This window comes from Podarcis muralis, chromosome Z (genome assembly GCF_964188315.1).
Source record: "Podarcis muralis chromosome Z, rPodMur119.hap1.1, whole genome shotgun sequence".
NCBI lineage: Eukaryota > Metazoa > Chordata > Lepidosauria > Squamata > Lacertidae > Podarcis > Podarcis muralis.
This window is the reverse complement of record NC_135673.1, coordinates 26,776,334-26,798,538: the sequence shown is the minus strand read 5'-3', so window position 1 is coordinate 26,798,538 and position 22,205 is coordinate 26,776,334.

Below are 22,205 nucleotides of genomic sequence, written 5' to 3'. Positions count from 1 at the left end.
GCAGCCCCTTAAACAGGGAACCCTTCCAGACACATAATGTCCTAAAGTTGCAATTTGTTCCACTATTTTTCAGAGCGAAGTAGCAGATCACCTAAACTACCAGTTATCACATGTTTCTGCTTTTTCATAGTTTGGGTTGTTGTTTTTTTAAGTGCAGAAAACAATTCAAAGATAAAATAGTACTGTTATTATTTAATACCCCAAATTATTTTTACCCAAGAAGGGGTACGCTGGTAAGACTAAACTCTCAAAAGATGTGAGTGATTATTGTAAGTTTGGGACATGCTATCTAGACTACCACAGTGATGGGAAGTGATAGACTGTGGCCAATGAAGTTCTTTTCCAAAACAGGAACTCTTGAAAATAAAAAGGTTTAACATCACCACAGGGCATTAAGGATCACTACTACTTGAGGAATGGCATCTTGCTGGTTGGCATTACTTGGGAGCAGCAGAAGCAGGAGGTAGAAGACCACAAAGGGTGCAGGAGAACTTAAGCCAGGGATGGTGAGTTTGTGTTCTTACTGGTGCTGTGTAACTATAGCTCCCATGCTTCCTGGGGCTGATGAGAGGTGGAATCCAACAACCTATGGAGGGTTACTACACAAATTCAATCATGTATTAACATAAAAAACAGTCAAGAAGCAGTTTTAGCAGATCTAAGTGATATTGCTACACATTTTCTCGCCTCCCTTCCCTTCTGCAACTTATTAAAAGATTGGAACCCTCAAGTAAAATAGCACCAATTCTGAAGAATGACCTGGGGGTGGGGAAGTGGTGTAAAGAGGTTCGTTAAAAATTTCTCTAAACCCCTTGTAAAAACTTGTTGTTGTGTTTTTTTAAAAAGAAAAATCAAGATAATCTCCACCCCATCACTGTTTCAGAAGCAGCATCTATTAATAACTGGGATTCTGTTATATCTGCCTTCTAAAAACTTTGAGAGCAATCCTATACATGTCTACTCAAAAGGAGTCACATTGAGTTCAACAAAGCTTACTCCCACATAAATGGGTGAAGGGTTCCAGCCAAAACATGACAAGGGAAAAGCTAATCTATAGCGGTACCTCAGGTTAAGAACTTAATTCGTTCTGGAGGTCCATTCTTAACCTGAAACTGTTCTTAACCTAAAGTACCACTTTAGCTAATGGAGCTTCCCGCTGCTGCCGCGCCACTGCCGCATGATTTCTGTCCTCATCCTGAAGAAAAGTTCTTAAGCTGAGGTACTATTTCTGGGTTAGCGGAGTCTGTAACCTGAAGCGTCTGTAACCTGAAGCGTCTGTAACCCAATGTACTACTGTATTTTTGTCCAAAGTAAATTAGACATCCCACTGCTGGAGTCTGAACATGGCAGACCCAACAATCAGGAGAACACAGCTTCCAGGGCGCCAGCTACAGCTCTTGTAAATTAATAGTATCCTCCTAATGCAACTGGCAGCTGAAGTGGGCAAGTTTAAAAAATAACAAGGCAAGGGGGGGGGGAACCCTCATTCTTTCCTCCCTATGACTTAATGTAGAAGGGCCTTAATTTAGTTGTAGAGCATTGGCTGTGCATATGAAAGGTCCCAGGATCTCTCCTTAGCATCTGCAGGAAGGTTTGGGAATGCCCTCTGTCTGAAACCGTGGAGAGCCACAGCCAGACAGCATAGAGCTAGCAATTGGCCTCACCTGGGATAAGACAGCTTCCTATGCTGCTACCTTCCTAGGCAGGACTTACCTGTTTTTGAATCACAAGGAAATGGCAGAGCATCCTCTTTGCATGCAGAAGGTTTCAATCGCACCATTAACCACTACAAGTTAGCATTGTAAAAACTAAGCTAAATGGGTCAATGGCTCCTTACAAGCGTCTTATGTTTCTTACATTGATCTGGTTTCCTTGCAGCCACTGTATTTACAAAGAAAAAGAAAAAAGCTCCCTCCCCACCCTACACTACAGTATACAGCAGCGCTGGTGGGGCAATTTGAATTGGAAGCAGGGGGTGTGAGAGAGAGATATCCCCCTCCCATTGAGCTCTTATCCACATCCTTTTCATAGAATGGGAGGAAAGATTTTGGGAGCTGCACATATGGCCTCCCCCACCCATCGCATCTAATTTGACCCTAATACAGAATTTTCCAGTTAGTTCTCAATTTCTGAAGGACTGACATCTATCATTCTGAATGCTTTGATCAGAAACTGCAATGGGCAAATGCCTTTACTAACAGAACCCCTCCATCTCTAGGTTCCAGATGCAAAGTGTCAAAAGGAACCCTTTGCTTTGTCAAGGCTAATGGAAAAGAGAAAACAGATTTTGGCTACATATTTGTTACTCAGATGGGCATGCTGAATCCCTGTTGAAAATGAATCCTGCTCTTTTAGCTCATTCAGAAGTATGGATTAGGCTTTGATTTAAACTTAAAGACACACAAATCCTGTTGTCCAAGGACTTAATAGGACACTGTAATGTTTTTTGGATTGACTTACTGCACTTCTGAATAGATTATCCGAAAGCACATGATATGGCTTTGCAAGAGAAGCAATTTCCAGCTCTTCTCTGAAACTGACACATCTGTCCCTCTTGCTCTGCGGATTCGTGCTGGAATCGCTTTTTAAAATGAGCAGATTCTAGTGTTTCACCTTCAAGATGATTTCCAGTTTTTACTCTATCACCACCCTAGAATTAATTGATTCACTTCGATCAGTTAAGCATCTTTGGTGTCCAGAATATTTAGCACATCTGAAGAAATATTTAATTTGAAAAGTATAAGCCAAATGTACAATTAAGGTGTAGGTGTGTAGCTTGTTTGTTTTAAAGATATATTCACAGTTGTAATCCAAAACACCCAGAGGCACACTCCAGTGTCTCTTGAGGCAGATGGATGCCAACAACAGTTTGGAGGGTACCACCTTAGACACCCCTGCATTGGTTTACGGCCTTTCCTGGAAGACATACAGAAAGTTTTGACAGGTTTTGATCCTATTATCAATAGCACTCTTTGGACTACCAAAGGGCTGGCCATTGGGGGCACTGCATCAGTGGCTCCAGTCTTACTAGTCTTACTAGTCTTGCTACTACTTTCCAACACATGCCCTGTGAAATTTGCACTTATGCAAATATTGCAATGTGGTTCTCCAGCCACGCAATTTGCACAAAAGTACTTAGGTAAAATGTCTATTGGACAGGGACAGACTTTGGTAATATGGTGTCCTGAGTGAGGACAAAATCCCCCCTCCCATATTTCTGGTTTCCACAGTAATTCATTTTGATGCAGTTGCTTTTTAATGGGACTTCTCAATAGGCTCACTGAAAATTCACATTATTACAAAAACAGAAGTTATTATTATTTTGCAACCCCTCAGTTGGGCAATCTGTTGGGGGGGGGGGCCAGGTGCACTACCCTAAATCTGGTGCTATATTGGAAGTGACTAGCAAAAAGAGCTCATTTGGACTTGCAGGAATGGACTGATTGCTACAGTTGCAGGTGTCCCAAACCTTTAAGAGTTTAAGGTAGCAGCTCTTTGCTTTGTTGAGGAGCAAAGGCTGCTCTTCCCTTTTCTGCCTTCCCAACACACCAGAGAAGCCTTGCTCATCTGTTGCAAGCACTCTGGGATTAAAATGATAATCTTGACCCATCTCAGGCCAGGTCTCAGCCTGAATCTGCTTTATTTGTCCTGATGGATGACTTCTACCACGAGGGCAAGGTGGGTGACCATGTGATTTTACTTGATCTCTCAGTGGCTTTTGATACCAATGACCAAGTTATCTTCTTGTACTTGCTCAGTGAGATGGCAGTACTGCCCCATGAATCCCACGTCCTGTCCCTGCCCTGGCATCTCCAGGTAAGGTTAGTAAAGGCTCCTGCCTGAGACCCTGTAAAACTACTGCTAGTCAGTGTCAACAGAACTGCCCTGGGTGTTAAAATAAGCTGGATGTTCTATGTTGCAGGAATAAGATTGCACCTCTTTGAATCTGTAGCTCTCAAGTTACTGCTCAGCTACAGCTCCTATTTGCTATGCTAGTTGTGGTTTATGGTAGATGGAGTCTAAGAAGCTCTGGATTGGCACAGGTTGCCCATACCTGACTTTGCCTTCCCTCTCTCTCTCCCCCCCCCTCTATCTTGCTGTGTTGCTGTGTTGTAATTTCTTTTTTGTATGAAGTTATTCTACTTGTCCTAACAGTATGGTAATGAGTCCCACTGAGACGGCACTATTTCCTCAAGATTTCAAGATATCTTTATTACTGCTTTATCCACCTCCCCTTTGCATTTGAACCAGAATAAATAATGGGGGTGAGGGTGTATGTAACCCTGTTCAGATCAAGTTGCCTTGCCTCTCACGGTCTCTACTTGGTATACAGTCTGATTAACATTCACTCATTCTGCACTAGTTAGCAACTTTAGTAGCCTTAGTATTATCTCTGGAGTAAGAAACTGCAATCTTCTACAGTTTCAGAGCCTTATATACAACATAATACATGATCTTCCATGCATATTTGAATTCCCAATGCTCAGGAGTTAATAATGTATTTACATTTCTATAGGAAGTTCCTACTGGAAGGGGGAAATGAACTGATATTTAAGATAGCAAAATACTCACTACAGAAGAAGCAATATGTCAGTGGCACAGCATACACTTTGCATGTAGAATATTCGAGACTGAATTCCTGTCATATGCTTTAAATAAATAAATAAATGAAGCAGAAAGCAAATACTGAGAAAGATCCGCTGTTTGTTGTTGCTAACAACATTGGATATGGACATCATACTAATGGCCCCACCTAGTCCAGCATCCTATTCCCATAGTAGCCAACCAGATGCCTGCAGGCAATCCACAAGCAGGACCTGAGCCCCAAAAGACCCTTGCCTCCTGTAGTTTCCAGCATCAGGTATTTGGAACCATTACTGCCTCTAACCATGGAGGCAGAGCACAGTCATCATGGCTAGTAGCCATGCAGCTAGTAGCCTTATCATCCAAAAACTAGTTTACTCCTCTTTTAAAATTATCCGTTTAGTGGCTATCACTGCCTACTGTGGGAGCACATTCCATATTTAACTATGTACAGCATGAAGAAGTGCTTTTGAAAAAATCTGCCCTGATCTTCCAACATTCAGCTTCATTGGATGTCCATGAGTTCCAGTATTATGAGAGAGTGAGAAAAACTTTTTTCTAACCACTTTATCCAGGCCATGCATAATTGTATAAACTTCTGTCATGTCATCTCTTACCTTCTGTGTAAAACAATAGAGTTCCAAAAACTGCGGCATTTCTTCATAGGGAAGTTCCTCCATCCCTTTGATCATTTAAGTCACCCCCTTTTGTGAAAAATAAAGAAGTGTCTGATGCAAACTTAACAATCTTGAGAGATAAATTAGGCTGAGAGATTGGCCCAAAGTCACCCACCAAGCTTAATGACTAGGTAGTGTTTTCAATATGGGTCTCCCCTAGTCCTAACTGAACACTTTGGTTGCTATGCCATCAGAAGATAGAATCAGAAACTCACAACTCTTTAAACAGTTCCCTTTTGTGGTAAGTCCTTGAACTCACTAAAACAAATCTCCTTCTAGTGATACAGCTGAAGGTCCCTCCATATACCCATTCATCTCTATATTTTATTCCTTAAACAGAAAAAAGCTCAATTTACAGCAATGGTGAGGAACCTCAGCCTTGCAGTTAAAATTTGGCCCATGAGGCCATTTTCCCTAAGCCATATCCATCTCCCCACTCCTAAATTAACATGAGATGCCTGGTGAGGGGCAGGTATGGATTGGCTGCTAGCACACCTGAAGCATGAATTCCCTTTGCATCAGCTAATGCATAGAGGGTTCAATCCTGCTTGGTACAGGGGCATCTAAATGTCTCCTCTGAAGAAAGGCATTGTTTTCGATAGATCTTACTTCCAGGTCTTATATTTCTTTCTTTCTTTCTTTCTTTCTTTCTTTCTTTCTTTCTTTCTTTCTTCCTTCCTTCCTTCCTTCCTTCCTTCCTTCCTTCCTTCCTTCCTTCCTTTTTGCTTTAGATATCAGTCACAGGCTGCATTTGCTTTGAAGATAAAATGATTGAAAGCATATCCAATATTGGCTATATTCCACCTTCCCAAAGAGTAAGTTGCTGGAGAATACCAGCTGTGTTTAACTGGGTTTTTTATATATATAAGGGGGGGGGACTAAACTTCTGAGTGACAGTAAGCATATTATTGTCAACCCAAACATTCATGCATCTTCACAGTTGCTGATTATCAAAACACTGCACCTTTTATTAAAGTAGAATCCTGGAAGATCTTTGCACATCAAACACTTCCTCCCACACAACCAAGAACAAACCTTTGTAAAACTTCTCCAAATTGCTGATCAAGTGCCTTTCTTTTGTCACTGCTAACACCTTTAATTAGAGAATATTTGAGGAGATGCAAATTAATGCACAAAAATCATATCACTTCTACAACTTAAGCCTCTTACATTTTATCAAAAGCTTTGTATTATATTTCCCAGTTCCAGGATTATCCAAAGGGTAGCAAGGTCACATGGAAGCATATATGCAGAGGTGCATCTGATTAAAACAAAGGTGAGGAATCTCCCCCCCCCCCCACTGTGAGCCACATACTATTCTGGGCAACTTTCAGGGAGCTATATGCCAGCAGTAGGCAGGGTCAGAAGCAAATGTGGTCACAGCAACAAATGAAGATTTTGGTTTGGTACAGTAGGGCAGTTTCTACACATCATTCTTGCACTCCCTTTTTGTCCTCCATCCAGGCAAGCAAGACACATTATCTAAGTTAATTGGGGTTCAAAACAGGGCCTGGGAGGGCTGCAGCCTGGGGATAGTGTCCTGGTGGGCAACATTCAGGCCCCTAACCTAGGGTTCCTTATATTAAAACTCCTGTCTCAAAAGAACAGATGTGCGCTCTTAGAAAATAATTTCTTACAAAGACACATGGTGCACTTTGATTTTGAGAAGACAGCTCACAAAGCAACAGCCTCTGATTTTTGTACTCTACCAGATTGGTGCAAATTAGAATTATCTGAAAGTTTGTTTTTTGTTTTAAAAAAAGTTATTTCACTTTATGGATAGTGAGTGTTGCAAAAAAAAACACAACAACAACAAAACCCTCCAAAATGAGCCAGATTCTAACACACCCACACATCCCCGAAAAACTTTGTTTCTCGTGAGCAAATCAAATGTTCTGAGAAATTACCCAAAATCTTCCCAACCTCCAAAGCATCCATGGAGGTAGTCTGCAAGAGAACTTCATCCAGATGTGCAGCACAAATGTCTATGAACATAAGAAGAGCCCTGCTGGATCAGGCCCAAGGCACATCTAGTCCAGCACTCTGTTCTCATAGCAGCATATCAACTTGTCTATGGGAAACGTGCAAGTACAATCTGAACATCACTGTCCTCACTAGCAATTTCCAGCAACTTGTATTCAAAGGCAGACTGCTTCCAACTGTGGAAGTGGAAGATAGACATTGTGGCTAGCAACCATTGTTAGGTTTGCAGGGAGAGAACCAGAGAAAGGTTAGTCAACATGAATGGCATTTGGGGCATGAGTAACTGGCTCACACATTATTATTATTACAGTGGTACCTCTGGTTAAGAACTTAATTCGTTCTGGAGGTCCGTTCTTAACCTGAAACTGTTCTTAACCTGAGGTACCACTTTAGCTAATGGGGCCTCCCGCTGCTGCTGCACCACTGCTGCGTGATTTCTGTTCTCATCCTGAAGCAAAGTTCTTAACCCGAGGTACTATTTCTTGGTTAGCAGAGTCTGTAACCTGAAGCGTCTGTAACCTGAGGTACCACTGTATTTATTATTTATTAAATTTTTATACCACATAGCTATTCTCCAAAGTTTCCAGCAAAGGTCCTTATGCTGTGACCTGAGATCCTTTTGAATGCGATTGCTAGAAACTGAAGCTGGGTCTTCCTTACGTAACTTAAATTCTCTACCACCGAGCTGTGCTGTCTCTTTCCATCCATGTTTCTGACCTTTTGCAATGTCGCTCGCAAATAAACGTTTCTGGAAAAATGTCCTACTTTTCTGTGTCCCCATCTTTTATCAACTTTGCCTCTCAGTGCACTCATTGAAGCAGAATTTTGCAATAGTGTCAAATTAGCAGAAAACCCAAGGTCTGGCACTTTGACAATGATATAGCTGTCATGATGGTTCTGCTTGTACCTTCTCAGGCATAATTAGAATCAAATATCTTCCTCTAAGCATTTCTCTTGGGCTCATCCTCACAGACCATTAAGGCATATCAATTAGTAATGATTTTCTTCCTATCCCTGTTAGCCAGTGATGCATACATTAAAGGTGATCATCTGAGGGGGGAAATAATAACACACACCACTTTAAAATCTCCACTTTGATTAAGGGAATGCAATTGTTTGGGTAACTCGATTGCTGAAACTTTTATACAGTGTCTGCTAAAACCAAAAACCAAAATTTGTGCTGTTGAATAAAGGATTAAAGGTAAAGGTAAAGGTACCCCTGCCCGTACAAGCCAGTCTTGACAGACTCTAGGGTTGTGCGCCCATCTCACTCAAGAGGCCGAGGGCCAGCGCTGTCCGGAGACACTTCCAGGTCACATGGCCAGCGTGACGAAGCTGCATCTGGCGAGCCAGCGCAGCACACGGAAACGCCGTTTACCTTCCCGCCAGTAAGCGGTCCCTATTTATCTACTTGCACCCGGGGGTGCTTTCGAACTGCTAGGTTGGCAGGCGCTGGGACCGAGCAGTGGGAGCGCACCCCGCCGCAGGGATTCGAACCGCTGACCTTTCGATCGGCAAGCCCTAGGCGCTGAGGCTTTTACCCACAGCGCCACCCGCGTCCTAAATTATTAGGTCCACTGAATATTTCCCAGAACTATGAAGGAATATTATTTGTACAGATGATGAGAAGGCCCACCAGTCAGCTCCAATATCCAACAGACTATGTGGTAGTCCCACAGACATAATATTATCTGAAGTGCTTTGCCAAAATCTATTCACCAGTTTTTCAAATGTTTTATCCTTTCTACAATAGTGACTACCATATTTATGCCTCATTCTCAAGGCCCTTTAGAATTTCAGTGGCTGCAGGGGTAAAGCATACCTTACTGTTTCAGGATAGATGAGGGTGCTATGTGCTTTTCTTTCCAGGAAACATTTGCCCCTACACCAGAATATAACAATTGGATGAACTATAGACCAAACTTAAATGAATTAACCAAATTACAGCTGAATGAAGAACTGCCTAGTTATGAGACAGTGGAGGAGGAAGAGGAGGGAGGAGGGAGAGAGCAGCCAGCAGAGACCTTCCTGGAGAGTCTGGAAGATTCTCCTTCTCCAAGGGCCCGTCAATCACTCTGCATTCAAGAACAGAGAATGCAAATGGAGTGTGAGACTTGGGACTTTCTGTAGGTACTCAGCATATTGTTGGGGATGGAAGAGGAGGGACTCAAAGTAGGCAACGTCTCCTTTGTGTGGAGACATGGATTCTTTGTCTTGCAACCAGATGACTGAATAAAAACCATAAATACTTGCTTGTTCTTCTTGCCTTTAATACTACCGGGGGAGGAAAGGATCCTCCATGCCTGACAGTTTATCTATTTACCCTCACACTTCCTTACCTGTCTGTACTTAAGGCAACAAGAGGTGATAAGCTCCTGCTTGTTTGCCTCTCTCACCCAAAAGATTTCAAACAAACTTCCCCTACAAAGTAGTGCAGCCTTGTTCTGACAAATGATGGGAAGTTTTGCTTCTGCACATGACTCTGGCAAACCGCTCTAAGCTGAAGCATTCCTTCCTCACCCACCCTAGAATGTTTAGTTCACATTGAGTTCATGAAACATCGTACCCTGACCTGTTCTTAATGCATGGTTGACCACATCTACGGAATGCAATAGTTATGTTCTTTTAAGTTTTGTTATATCAATCATTAGTAATAGTTTAATAAGGAGGTTTTCTTACCTGTCCAATTCTGTGTTCCCTTTCCCAACCTTTAATCTATTGATGATTAATGTCTATATGCAACCCTTGCATTGTATTTGTGTTAACCAATCAGCAACAAGCACATATGTGGCAATGCTGTAATATTCAATAAAAGGGACTCCCCGAGACATGCTCGAGAGATGCCTCCCATATGACACTTGTCATTCGTCTGTCGTTTATTTCAACCCAACAGACAAATGAGCTTCATTATCATGACATAAATTGTAGACATCACAACAAATCCTGCAATGAGGAAGTCAGGCCCAACCCATTGCCAGGACTAACTTTGTGATCGTCCTATTAACACCACACCTGCCCCCCCTGTAAGGATGAAGGGCCCTTCTTCCATACCATGCATTCCTATAATTCTGGCCAAACAACAAGGAGGTTCAGAAAGTTTTGCCTGATGATGCAAAGATCATGGCATAAGCCGTACAACAAATCCAACCTAGTCCTTTAACTGAAATAATGCTAACTTAATTGAATCATAAGGACATAGGGCAGGAGTCCTTCAGCCACCACATGAGAAAGTGTGGGCAGGAGCTCCCATCAAGCCAGCTCCCTATTGGACACTCTGAGTTGAGTACCAAGAGCCAAGACACTGTGACGGCAGATGATAGCCTGGTTCTGGTCGGGCAGACAAAATTACAACAAAAGAACAAGCTGAAGCAAACAAACCAAAAATGGGTCACATGGAAGCAACTAATGGCCGAACACAGGCTTTATAAGCAGCAGCTCACCAACTGCCTATCGCCCTTATCCCCTCAGATGGAAAGCCCTCTAGGTCTGCAGACAGAAGAAACATAACTCAAGCATAGCTTGATCTTGCCTTGCTTAACACAGTCCAAAACTGGAACCGCGTGTCCTCATGGGCAAATAAAGAGCAATGGCTGGCTGGCCTAACAATGATATATGACTTCATCACAACAATGAGGCACACACTAGGGATGGGCCACTGTTAAACAAAATCCACTTTCCCCTAGCCCACTAATATGTATTAGATCTCCTCATCATATCCTGAATCAAAGTCCCAGAGAGGAGGCAGTTCCACCCCCCACCCCCACCCCAAAAAATGGTATGGACTTTGGAGACAGAATCAGTGCAGTAAAGAGGAGGATCTGAAAGGAAGAAGAACAGAAACAGGCAAGCTGCAAGACCACACCAGGATTAAATGACTGTCGCCTGTCTGGTTGAATAAATATTCAATAAATAATTGAATAAATAATATTCTACCCCTGCTGTAAAGAATTCAGCAACAAAACATGCATAAGCAAGCATCTCTGGGGAGGGTACTCTAAATCAGTGTTTCCCAACCTTGGGCCTCCAGCTGTTTTTGAACTACAATTCCCATCATCCCTGACCACTGGTCTTGCTAGCTAGGGATGATGGGAGTTGTAGTCCAAAAACAGCTGGAGGCCCAAGGTTGGGAAACACTGCTCTAAATCACCCTATCTCAAATTGCCCACTTGTCTTACCTCAGAGATTGAAGCATCAAGAGCAAGGTCTTCTACAATGTCATACAAGAATGGGCTGTTAAGGGAATTCTCACTAAACAAAGCTGCTGCAGGTTCCTAATCAGCACCCTCATGAATTTGACATGTACAATCAGTGTAGTCATCCTGCACACAAACATATTCTGCATAGTATGCATGGGAAGTGTGGTCATTGTGTCATGCCCTTGCATTTCAGCTGCTTCAAATGTTCTGTTCAATCTTCTGTGTTGGTGAGATATTTACTGAAATATGTGAAAAATACTGTGGACTGCACTGGGAAGAATGAAATGATGTAAAATGGAATGTTTCAGGAATCGTGTTTTTCTTGTAACTCCATTATATTTCTGATTTGCTTAAAATTAATTTGCATTGCTGGAAAATCCCAAGAGTACATACAACAGATGGATCAGAGGTGGAGAGTAATCCAATACCAGCTCTTAGATTGAGCCATTCTCCTTATGTGCTTGGACATGGATGCAAAGATTCCTCTAGAAGTATAAATTGGACTAAGAAGCTTTAAAGTCTGAAGTTAGGGCATCATAGGTCACATAAAGGGATACAGGAAGCTTCCTTATGTAGAATTTATTGCAAGTTTCGCTGCAACTCCGCTTGTTGAGAGCGCTTTGCAGGGATTAAGGTATATATAGTAAGATACCTCCAGTTTCCCAAACTATCCCTGCATCTCTCTGCTGCCATGTATCTTTCTCTTTGATGTTTAGATTGATATGGCTTAGGTTACATCTTGTTTGCAACTTCCTGCTTCTCCTCACGCACTTTCTTTGGACCTTGAGGCATGAGGCCATCTTGGATCTTTATTCTGGTAACTAAGGGGCAAGGATTGTTCCTTTGTTTCCCCCAACTAGATAGTTAGCTAGAAATCTTTCCTATCAAAAATGTTGTTGGTTGGCATCGACCTGTGTACTTCCTTTAATAAACATAAGCTTTCTTACTTTGTACCAAGTCTCAGTCTGAAGACCTTCCAACTAAATACTGTATGTGCTCCAAGCAATGATTCATTTAACTAAAGTTAATTTATGCTGCCCTATATTTTGAATCAGACTAATGATGTATCCCACACAGTATTGCCTACACTGAGGCAGCAGATATCCAGGGTTTCAAGCAGGGGCCAACCGCAGTCCTAAGAGTAGATGCTGGGGAATGCTCCTGAGATCTTTTGCACGCAACAACAGATTCTCTACCACTGAGCTGTGGCCTTTCCCTTATTAAGCAAAACTGCATAAGGTATTGCTCCTGGATTTATTTGCTCTAGAAGAGATGGTAGTTGAATTTTCAAGTGACTCTCCACCATGCTGGTGCTGAGAACTTAAATCCTGAGGACAAATGCAATTAAGCAAACAAGAACAACAACAACAACAACAACAACAACAACAACAACAACAACAACAACAACAACAACAGGAGTCTGCAATGGTCTGTAAGTCAGGAGAGAACTATACAAAAAAATAGTCCCCCTACTGAACTCTCACAAAACAGCAGCAGCTCTGAATTGAAAAGATGATTTTGAAAATGGATCACTATTTATGGATTAAGATTATGTTGGGTCAGAAAGTCCAGGGCTATCATCAATGAAAGCAGGGATGGCACCCCCTAGATATTGTTGGACTCCAACTCCCATCAACTCCAGAGAGCTTGTCCAATTTTCAGAGTTGATGGGAGTTGCAGTCCAACAGTATCTGGGGTTCAATAAGTCTGCCATTCCTGAATTAAAGATTGTTCACTCCTTTTTCCCTGTCTGCCTGACTTCAGTTTTAAACCATCCAGTGTATGCAGTTTCTCCATGTGGAAGTGGGATAGAACAAGGTGAGATGAGTTGGAAACAATGAAAAATTTGAAGGAAAGAAAATATCAGCTGTGTCTTGATATAGCCTAAAGGCACTGAAGTTCCTTTGACTCTCAATAGTCTAAGAGTCTCGGGTCTCCTACCCAAGAATTTCCTTGGCTGCCAGACACATTTGGCAAGGACTACATGTTTTAAATTTCGTTGCTCGAAGGCACAAGTAGTTTCTGCTCCTCAAGAATGAATTTGTCACCTTATTCAAGTACCAGGAAGTTTAGTACATTGTCAGCACAGTATAGAGTTGTGGAATATGAAGATAACCATGACATCTCTTTCTGCATTTTGATAGGATGAAGGACCTAGATCTGTGTATTTAGACAATTGCCCAAAATTTTTATACAGGTCAATCTAGTGATAACAACACACACAGACACAGCAGAATTTGGCTTTTTAATTTTTTATCAAAGCACAGGAGCCTGTTTGCCCTTCCTGCTCATTTTTGTTTGTACTGGCTTGGCCTCACCTACTTTTTAAGCATGCCCATGTTTAATTGGATGACAGGATTGGACACTCATCTTCCCTTTGACTCTGAACAGAGGGGAAGTGCAAAGAGTTTGTGAGCAAGGAGAATGACTGCCAAGGAAGATGACTTTTCTCCCCATTGATGGACTAGGACTGATGGCGGGCCATGCCTGGAGCACTTTGTGGCCATGCCTGTTTGTAGGTGTTGCAGCCATTTTGTGTTTGCTCATGCTCCCACAGCAACCATTTTGTATCCACACATCCTATGTCAGCCGCTTAGTGGCTGGTGCCTACAGCAGTTGCTCAAAATTCCGAAGGTGTCCACTGCTCCAAAAAGCTTTGTTTCCCCTGCTGCTTATAGTTGTCATATGCTTTATACAAAAATAATCTCAAAGCAACTTAACAAGATAGAATAGAATAAATAAAATCAATTTAAAGCTAGGGAAAATTAAAACAATGGACAATGCAAAATACCTAAAAAGTCATCTAATAACATTTTAATACGGACAAGTCCTACCCACCTCACTAAAAGATGAGCACCACTGTAAGAGGCAACTGAATTGGCAAAGGCCAGTATGAAGAAAATGGTCTCAGCCTGGTGCTTAAAGACTGGAAATAATAGTGCCAGGCCTTTCTCTCTGGGGAGAGCATTCTGGAGACAGGGTGCTACCACTTAAAATAAGGTTACCAGACGTCCCCGTTTCCTGGGGACAGTCCCCAGATTTGCAAACCAATCCCCATGCAAAATCCTTTGAACTTGAAAAGTGTCCCCAGATTCATTGAAAAAAATCTGGTAGCCTTAACTTAAAAGGTGCATTCTCATGTGGCAACCCGCTGCGCCTCTATGTGGTGGAGCAAATGGAGAAGGGATGCCTTTGGTGCAAAAGTCCAATGTCAAGAGGCTTCACCCAAGCCAAAGCAGCTCTGACACACTGCAAAGATTTGTCCAAACCTTCCAGATGTGTTACAGATTCCTATTAGAATTGCAGTGGTAGGGAAGAGTTTATTGCTATTGCTCCCCCCCAACCCCTAGCTTTTGCTCTATTTTTTTCCAGCTCATTTGTCCCATTCTCAGTGAAGCAGTCTTTTTTCTTTTGGAAGGAATGGGATGCAAATACATCTGCAAAAGGCCAGCTCTTCATACAGTTGGAGGAAGGGATGCCAGGATAATAAATTGCTGCTGTTCAAAGCCATCAATTCTGAACAAGCATCTGGAAGGCTTGAAAAGCATAGTCAAATGACCCTCCTCTCCCCCTTATGTTCTGACAACTGCAAAGGAGAAAATAATGTGTATGGTGGCAGCACTGAGGAAGTGGAAAGTAGAATATGAAAGTCATATGCTAGATGATGCAAAGTTTGGCACAGAAGGGAAAAGAGCGAGTTTATTGTATTCCATGTCATGAACAACCTTGATTGCATGTCACACTCACAAAGCCAACTATTCAGATCTAGTTTTCATTTTTTCAAAAGTAAATTCTTGAGGGACTCTTCTTTCTCCTGCTTGGATCTGGCTCTTACATCAAGATTGAGTGACCTAAATCTGGTTGGTTTCAGAGCCATTTCAAAAATTCTGAAGACTTTTCCTCTCCCACAGCCTGCCTACTTTGTTTGCAACAAACCTGTTTATCATTCAGATGCTGCTAACATTGCCCCTTGCGCTGCTTTAACTTTGTGGGGTGAATATAATGTGTAATATTAATCTCTCCCTCCTTGCCCATGTCTTATGGACCTCCATATCAACCCCTAGTATGTGTGGCATTAGTGTAGATTATGTCATGGAAGCAGAAGCCAATACTTGTAAGAACGTAAGAATAGTCTGCTAAGTCAGGCTGATAGCCCATCTAGTCCACATCCTGTTCTCACAGCGGCCAACCAGATGCCCCTATGGGAAACCAGAGTGCAGGTATCAGCACAAGAACACTTTTCCTTCCTGTGCTTTCCAGCAACTGGTATTCAGAAGCATTGCTGCCTTTGATTGTGGAGGCAGAGGCAGCAATGGCTAGTAGCCACTGATAACCCTCTCTTCCATGAATTCGTTGAATCCTGCTTTTAAAACCATCCATGTAGTTGGCAGTTACTGCCTCCTGGGGTAGGGGGTTCCATAGCTACGTGAAGAAGTACTTTCTTTTATCTGTCTTGAATCTTCCAACACTCAGCTTCAATTGATGTCTACAAGTTCTGATGTTCTGAGAAAGGGAGATAAACTTTTCTCTATCCACTTTCTCCAGGACATGCATAATTTTATAAACTTCTGTCATGTTGCCTCTTACTCACCTTTCCTCTAAACTAAAAAAGTCTAACTGAACACTGCAACCTTTCTTCGCAGGCAAGCCTTGATCATTTCGTGACCTTTTTCTGAAACTTTACAACTCTACAATATCCTTTCTTAGGTGAGGTGACCAGAACTATGCACAGTACTTCAAATGTGCATATGTACTTCAAATGTACCTCAAATAGATGTGCATAGTGGCATGATATTGGCAGTCCCTCCCCCCCCCCCTCAATTCCTTTCCTAATTGTTGAAACAAAAATGCCTTCAATTATTTCTATCAGGAGTGCCAGCTATAGGGGGTGGAAGGGACTTCAGCCCCCTCAATATTTCTAGGCTGGCTGAAGGACAGGTGGCGGCAACAGCGTTGCTGCAGCAACACCTCTCTCCTGTACACATGAAGGAGCTGCACTTAGAAGCAGGAGAGTCACAGCAGCATTGCTGGCCCTCTCCTCGGCTGTGCAGCAGCGGGGAAGAATGCTTCCAAAGAAAAACACCCTCCACACTTCCCCTGTGATTACCAGAGTATGTGATGTCATGCATGCATGATGGCTCCCGCCTCATGTTGGGCCCAACTCTGTATGCCTGGTTTCTAGGAAATACACATCGTGGGCACCTGACATATCTCAACAGTGATGCTGTTTTGAAGATCAGGGGCAGCCACACTGAAAACCCTCCTCTGTTGCTTTGGAGTGGGCTTCTGATATTTTTGGTATTTGAAGAACAAATTCTCCTCCTGCAGAATGCAGTGACCTATTGGAACCTATTGGACCTATTGGTTTCTGAAGTATTCCTTGATTTGTCTGGAATAGATATATAGACAGGATAGCACTTATCTCCCACTCTTCATCTCTTTCATGATTTCAGAGTAGATTGCAGAAAATAAAATGTTGAAACCAACTTGCATTCTTCCCAGGCCATTTGGCTATTTATATGTATCTTTTCTGATGGTCAAAACAGATGTGAATGCCAAACGTGGGTGAGGTGCATGTGAAGTTGTCAGGCTCTCCTTGCTAGACAGGTTGATAAGCAGAGCTAAACTTGCATTGCTGCCCTGCCATTTCAATATGGCATTTTTTTGTATAAATATGCTGTCACATTTTTCTGCTTCAGTGTGATGTAATGTGGTCTGATTTTTGATGCAGATGAAATCAACCCTCTGAAGATGAAATCTGGAGGTTTGTAGAGAATATATACAATGTGGTGCCTTTATAAATTTTCATTTTCTTACATCACAAAAATACCCCAGTTAAAATAAAATTAAGAAACCCACCACCTTCTTCTCCTGCCTCACTCTTTAGGGTAAACTAGATTTGACAGTGTTTGTAGCTTGTGTATCTGACCCATTCACCTATGAAGCAGGGAATAGGGGGCGTATGAATGATTTACCACCATCACAGACCAGTAGAACTGAATGCAGAATTTAAAAAGTACAACTAGCTAATGCAATTCTATACACACACAGCGCATGAGCCAACAAAAAAAATCCTTAACTGCCTTGAAGTCACACAAAAATTTGCAGCCCTCTCAATAATACAGGAAGAATTTATTAGAGGTAAAAAAAAAAATACCACTTTGGCTCACACTGCTGGAAGCTATAGCGGTAAAAGAAAAATAATATGATATGGGGTGGACAACTTATAGAAATTTATTAAAACAAGAGGGAGTATAAATTAAAAGAATTTAAGGAATTATCAGGAACATTAACAACATGGATACAGTATCATCATTTGAATGAAGTATTTAAGAAGTGTAGTATACGAGGGCAACTGGAGAGAGACTGTTGGACTGAGTTTGAAGCGTCACATTTCCTTCGACAAAAGCAATGTGGGAGGAACCTTCTCTTAGCACATTGTGACATAGTTTGCCCCCTATCCTGTACTCCCCCTTTTCTACTCTGGGGAATACTCAAAGGCTGACCTGCCGTCTCTGAAAGGCTATCTGTAGATTCCTCTAGCCTGGGAGATGACCCTTCGTCTACTTCCTGGGAGTGAGTTTCCATGGCAACCTCTCTTATCTGCATTCGGCTCTCTGCCCGGGCTGGCAGCTGCTCAGGAAGAGAGATTTCTGTAACTCTGACACCCAGCAAAGGAAGAATGGATACAAAAACTTATGGGATATACAGAAATGGCGAAACTTATCAGAAGAATAAGAAATCAAGACAAACTTTTTATTAAAAAATGGAAATGGTTTATTGAATTTTTACAGATAGATTGTGAACAGATAAAAACATTGGTAGGATTATTGTAATAACCTGCAGTTTCATAAGCATATATATTTAAATATCTAAAGTAGATGAATATTTAAAGTAGATGAATAAATGAGCAAATTAAATTAATTTGGATATGAAGACGATATTAAAAGTAAATTTAAGGAACTGCAGAAAGAGGGGGAAGGAAGTCAAGTTTTGAAATGTCAAAATGTTTGTAAAATTATTGAAATGTGTAAACCTGAAAGGCATGAATAAAATAAAATAAAAATACAGGAAGAAATGCCCCTTAAAAACAGTAACAATATCAAATTTACAGAAAATGTTCCCAGAAGAGTAAGATGTGCTTTTAACATAGAAAAGGTGTAGGTGCTGAGCAAGAGCCCAACCCTCACCATTTTGCCATGTGCAATTTAGGGACAATTTTTTACCAATTAAATCTAGCAAAGGGAGCTTCCACAGTAAATAAGAACAACTGAAATCCATATGTTTAGTAGAAAGTCTCTAACCTGTAGACCAACCTTTATCAACCTTGGGTGGATCTACACTCATGGTTCTTAACGTTAAAGAAGAGTTGAGGAAGGGTTTTGATAACAGAGATGGACACATGACGTCCTACTTTTAGCGTTCATAATGTGTTATTAAAATGTGACACCAGAAGGTGCTGCAGAGCAACCAGCAGCATTAAGATAAAAAAGGTAAAAAATTATTTAATTTCCAAATATGCCCTGTGATATCTTAGAATGACATATCTAATATTATTCTAATACAGTGGTACCTCAGGTTACATACACTTCAAGTTACATACGCTTCAGGTTACAGACTCTGCTAACCCAGGTTAAGAACTTTGCTTCAGGATGAGAACAGAAATCGTGCTCCGGCGGCAGCAGGAGGTCCCATTAGCTAAAGTGGTGCTTCAGGTTAAGAACAGTTTCAGGTTTAGTACAGACCTCCGGAACGAATTAAGTACTTAACCCGAGGTACCACTGTAACGTAAAACAGGTCAGTGTAGATCCAGCCCCAGTGTCTTCTAGCTGTTCTGGACTTCAACTCCCATCAGTCCCAGCTGTTCTGGGCTACAACTCCCTTCAACCAGCTGGAGTTTATGAGAGTTGAAGTCCAGAACAACTGGAGAAGAAGAGGAGGAGGAGTTTGGATTTGATATCCTGCTTTATCACTACCCTAAGGAGTCTCAAAGTGGCTAACATTCTCCTTTCCCCTCCTCCCCCACAACAAACACTCTATGAGGTGAGTGGGGCTGAGAGACTTCAAAGAAGTGTGACTAGCCCAATGCCACCCATCAGCTGCATGTGGAGGAGTGGAGACGCGAACCCAGTTCACCAGATTACGAGACTACCGCTCTTAACCACTACATCACACTGGCACCAGGTTGGTGAAGGCTGCTATATGTTATATTATTCCAAGAAGGAATTTCCCTGAATAGAAAATTGGGCTTGCCTGGAGGTTTTGCCTAACTCATAGCAATAGTCAGAACTTGTTGGCAGGAAAAGTCTGTGGGTTGAATCCTTAGTTTGGCAGTGGTGGCTGAGTCAGAACCACACCCCCATTTATTTGACCAAATAAGTACCATGGTGCCCCCATTATAGGGGTCTAGGGGAAAGGTTTCTGTTTGAATGCCCAGATGAGGCTAATTGGCCATAGAAGTGGTGTCCTGGAGGGATTGCCCGGAATTGATGCATGTCATTGATGCATCCAGTATTAAACCTGATGGAATAATCAGCCAGCAAATTGGTTATCTGATTCAGGATACATGCCCAGTGTCTATGCCAAAACCTACTGACATCTGTAATCAATAAAGCTGTGGTCAATTTGATCCCAATATATTGTCTTGTCAATATTACTTCTTGCCATAGGAGCCAACTCCTAGGGACTGAGGGGGCTTTGACCACCCCCATAAAATATTTGACGGGAGGCCCTAAGTTGATGGGCATTGCCATTAAAATGTTGTGCTTGCAACATGTCATGGGATTGATTTATACAGGATGGGGCTTACCTGCCCCTCCCCCAGTATTTTATTAAAGTTGGCAGACCTCCTCCTTGCCAACACCCAACACCAACAACCCATGGCACACCATGCCTGGGACCACAAGAGGTGTTATCATAGTTCAAGGACACCTTCCAACTTGGAGAAAATACTTGGGTTCTGAAGCAATGATAGTGAATGATGTGACCAGGAGAGAGTGTATGTCCTGGGGTGAATTGAAGGCCAGGTAGAGAGAGTTGTCTTACTCTTCCATTCTTTTTATCTTAATACTGATTTTCTAATGACTGAGCACAGAGTACAGCATAGTATTGCCGGTAGATGTTTCTTGGGTCAGCTGAGGCAACACCATGATGGTGCATAAATGCTGAATGACCAACAGTGCACAGAATTGGCACTGGGTGATATATCTTGTGGTGCATTGTACACAACCCCTATCACACATTGAAAGCATGCAGGGTGTTTGCACCAGTTAGCTGATATTTCTTTCTTTCCTCCCCACCTCACTTGGGGGGGGGTGAAGTAGTTTTCTCAATTTCTGTGCCGCCAAGTAAGGTGGGGAATTTTGAGAAGCCATGGTGTGCACAACTCCACAAATAATATTACTCTTCTGCCCATATGCAAAAGCCAGACAAATAGCTGGAAATATTTATAGCTAGGTCAGGTCAGCAGGAATCTAGAGGGCTTAAAGGATGGTAGTGAGCCTCCTAATTTGTTGATCAGCCTCCCCTTCCAGGCCATTACTGCTAATACATTTGCTTTTCCTAGCATGAAATTCTGGAATACCATAAGTTGGGCAAGGGGAGGGGGATGACGCTCAGAACCTTGTACAGAAGGGAGTCTCAGCCTGGACAAAATAAGTTACTTGTTACTTCAGCTAACACTGCCATCCTGTGCATGCTTACTTGCTAGTAAGCCATGCTTAACTGACCTCAGAGTTAACATGCATGGGACTGAGATGCACATAATTTATTGCTGTATCACTTTACAAATCAAGTTGCCTGCAAGAGACAGAGAAGATGGAGGATTTATAAAAGCATATGGGCAGAAGCAGAGAAGGAGATAATTTTATGAAGTGGCTTTTAAAGACAGACACCATGATCCATTTGGACATGAATACGCTGAATGTTTTTCTGTCCTGCTGCAGCTGTTAATTAACTTATCAGTTCTAGGACAATTGTATTATCACCAATTACAGCTGTGGATAGAGACAGTGCTTATTTTCCATACATTTACACTTTAATTGAATTGTTACTGACTGTATAGTTTGCATTTCATTGCCATTTGACTCCACTGTTTACGTGTGTGTGTGTGTGTGTGAAGAATGGACAAATGTTTCAATTTCGGTTTCTAATTTTTCACTGGTAAGTTCAGTTTGGCACAATTCCACATCATTTATTGTTGTTAGCCGCCCTGAGCCCGGCTTCAGCTGGGGAGGGTGGGATATAAATAAAAAATTATTATTATTATTATTATTATTATTATTATTATTATTATTATTATCAGTTTGCTTTCTCCTTCTGTTTGAAAAAGTCTAATGAAAAAGTCAGTGTGCATGTCTCCTAAAATAAACATTTTTTTGCAAGCAATTTCTCATGTTATTAAGCATGTTATGTGTTGTTTTCATTAGTATATGAATTTTTATACTCACTCCCCCCCAACAAACACATTCATGTTTTTTGGTTGGAGATCTGTGTGACAAAATTCAGCGTAGTGCAAATTTTGCAGCATAGCAGCATCTTATTTCACATACTGTTTTAGGTTAAAATAAATTAAAATTAATTAATTAAAATAAATTCATATTAAAATGTGAACTGAAATAAATGATTCCCCTATGCAAACTCCGGGGGGGGGGTGAGGGGTATGCTCCCCAAGGCCCTTTAGGGATTATGTTTATTGGCCAGGAAATGTGAACAACTTCCTCTTCATAGAAGAATTGTGTGCACATTCTGCATGCGACCTGATGAA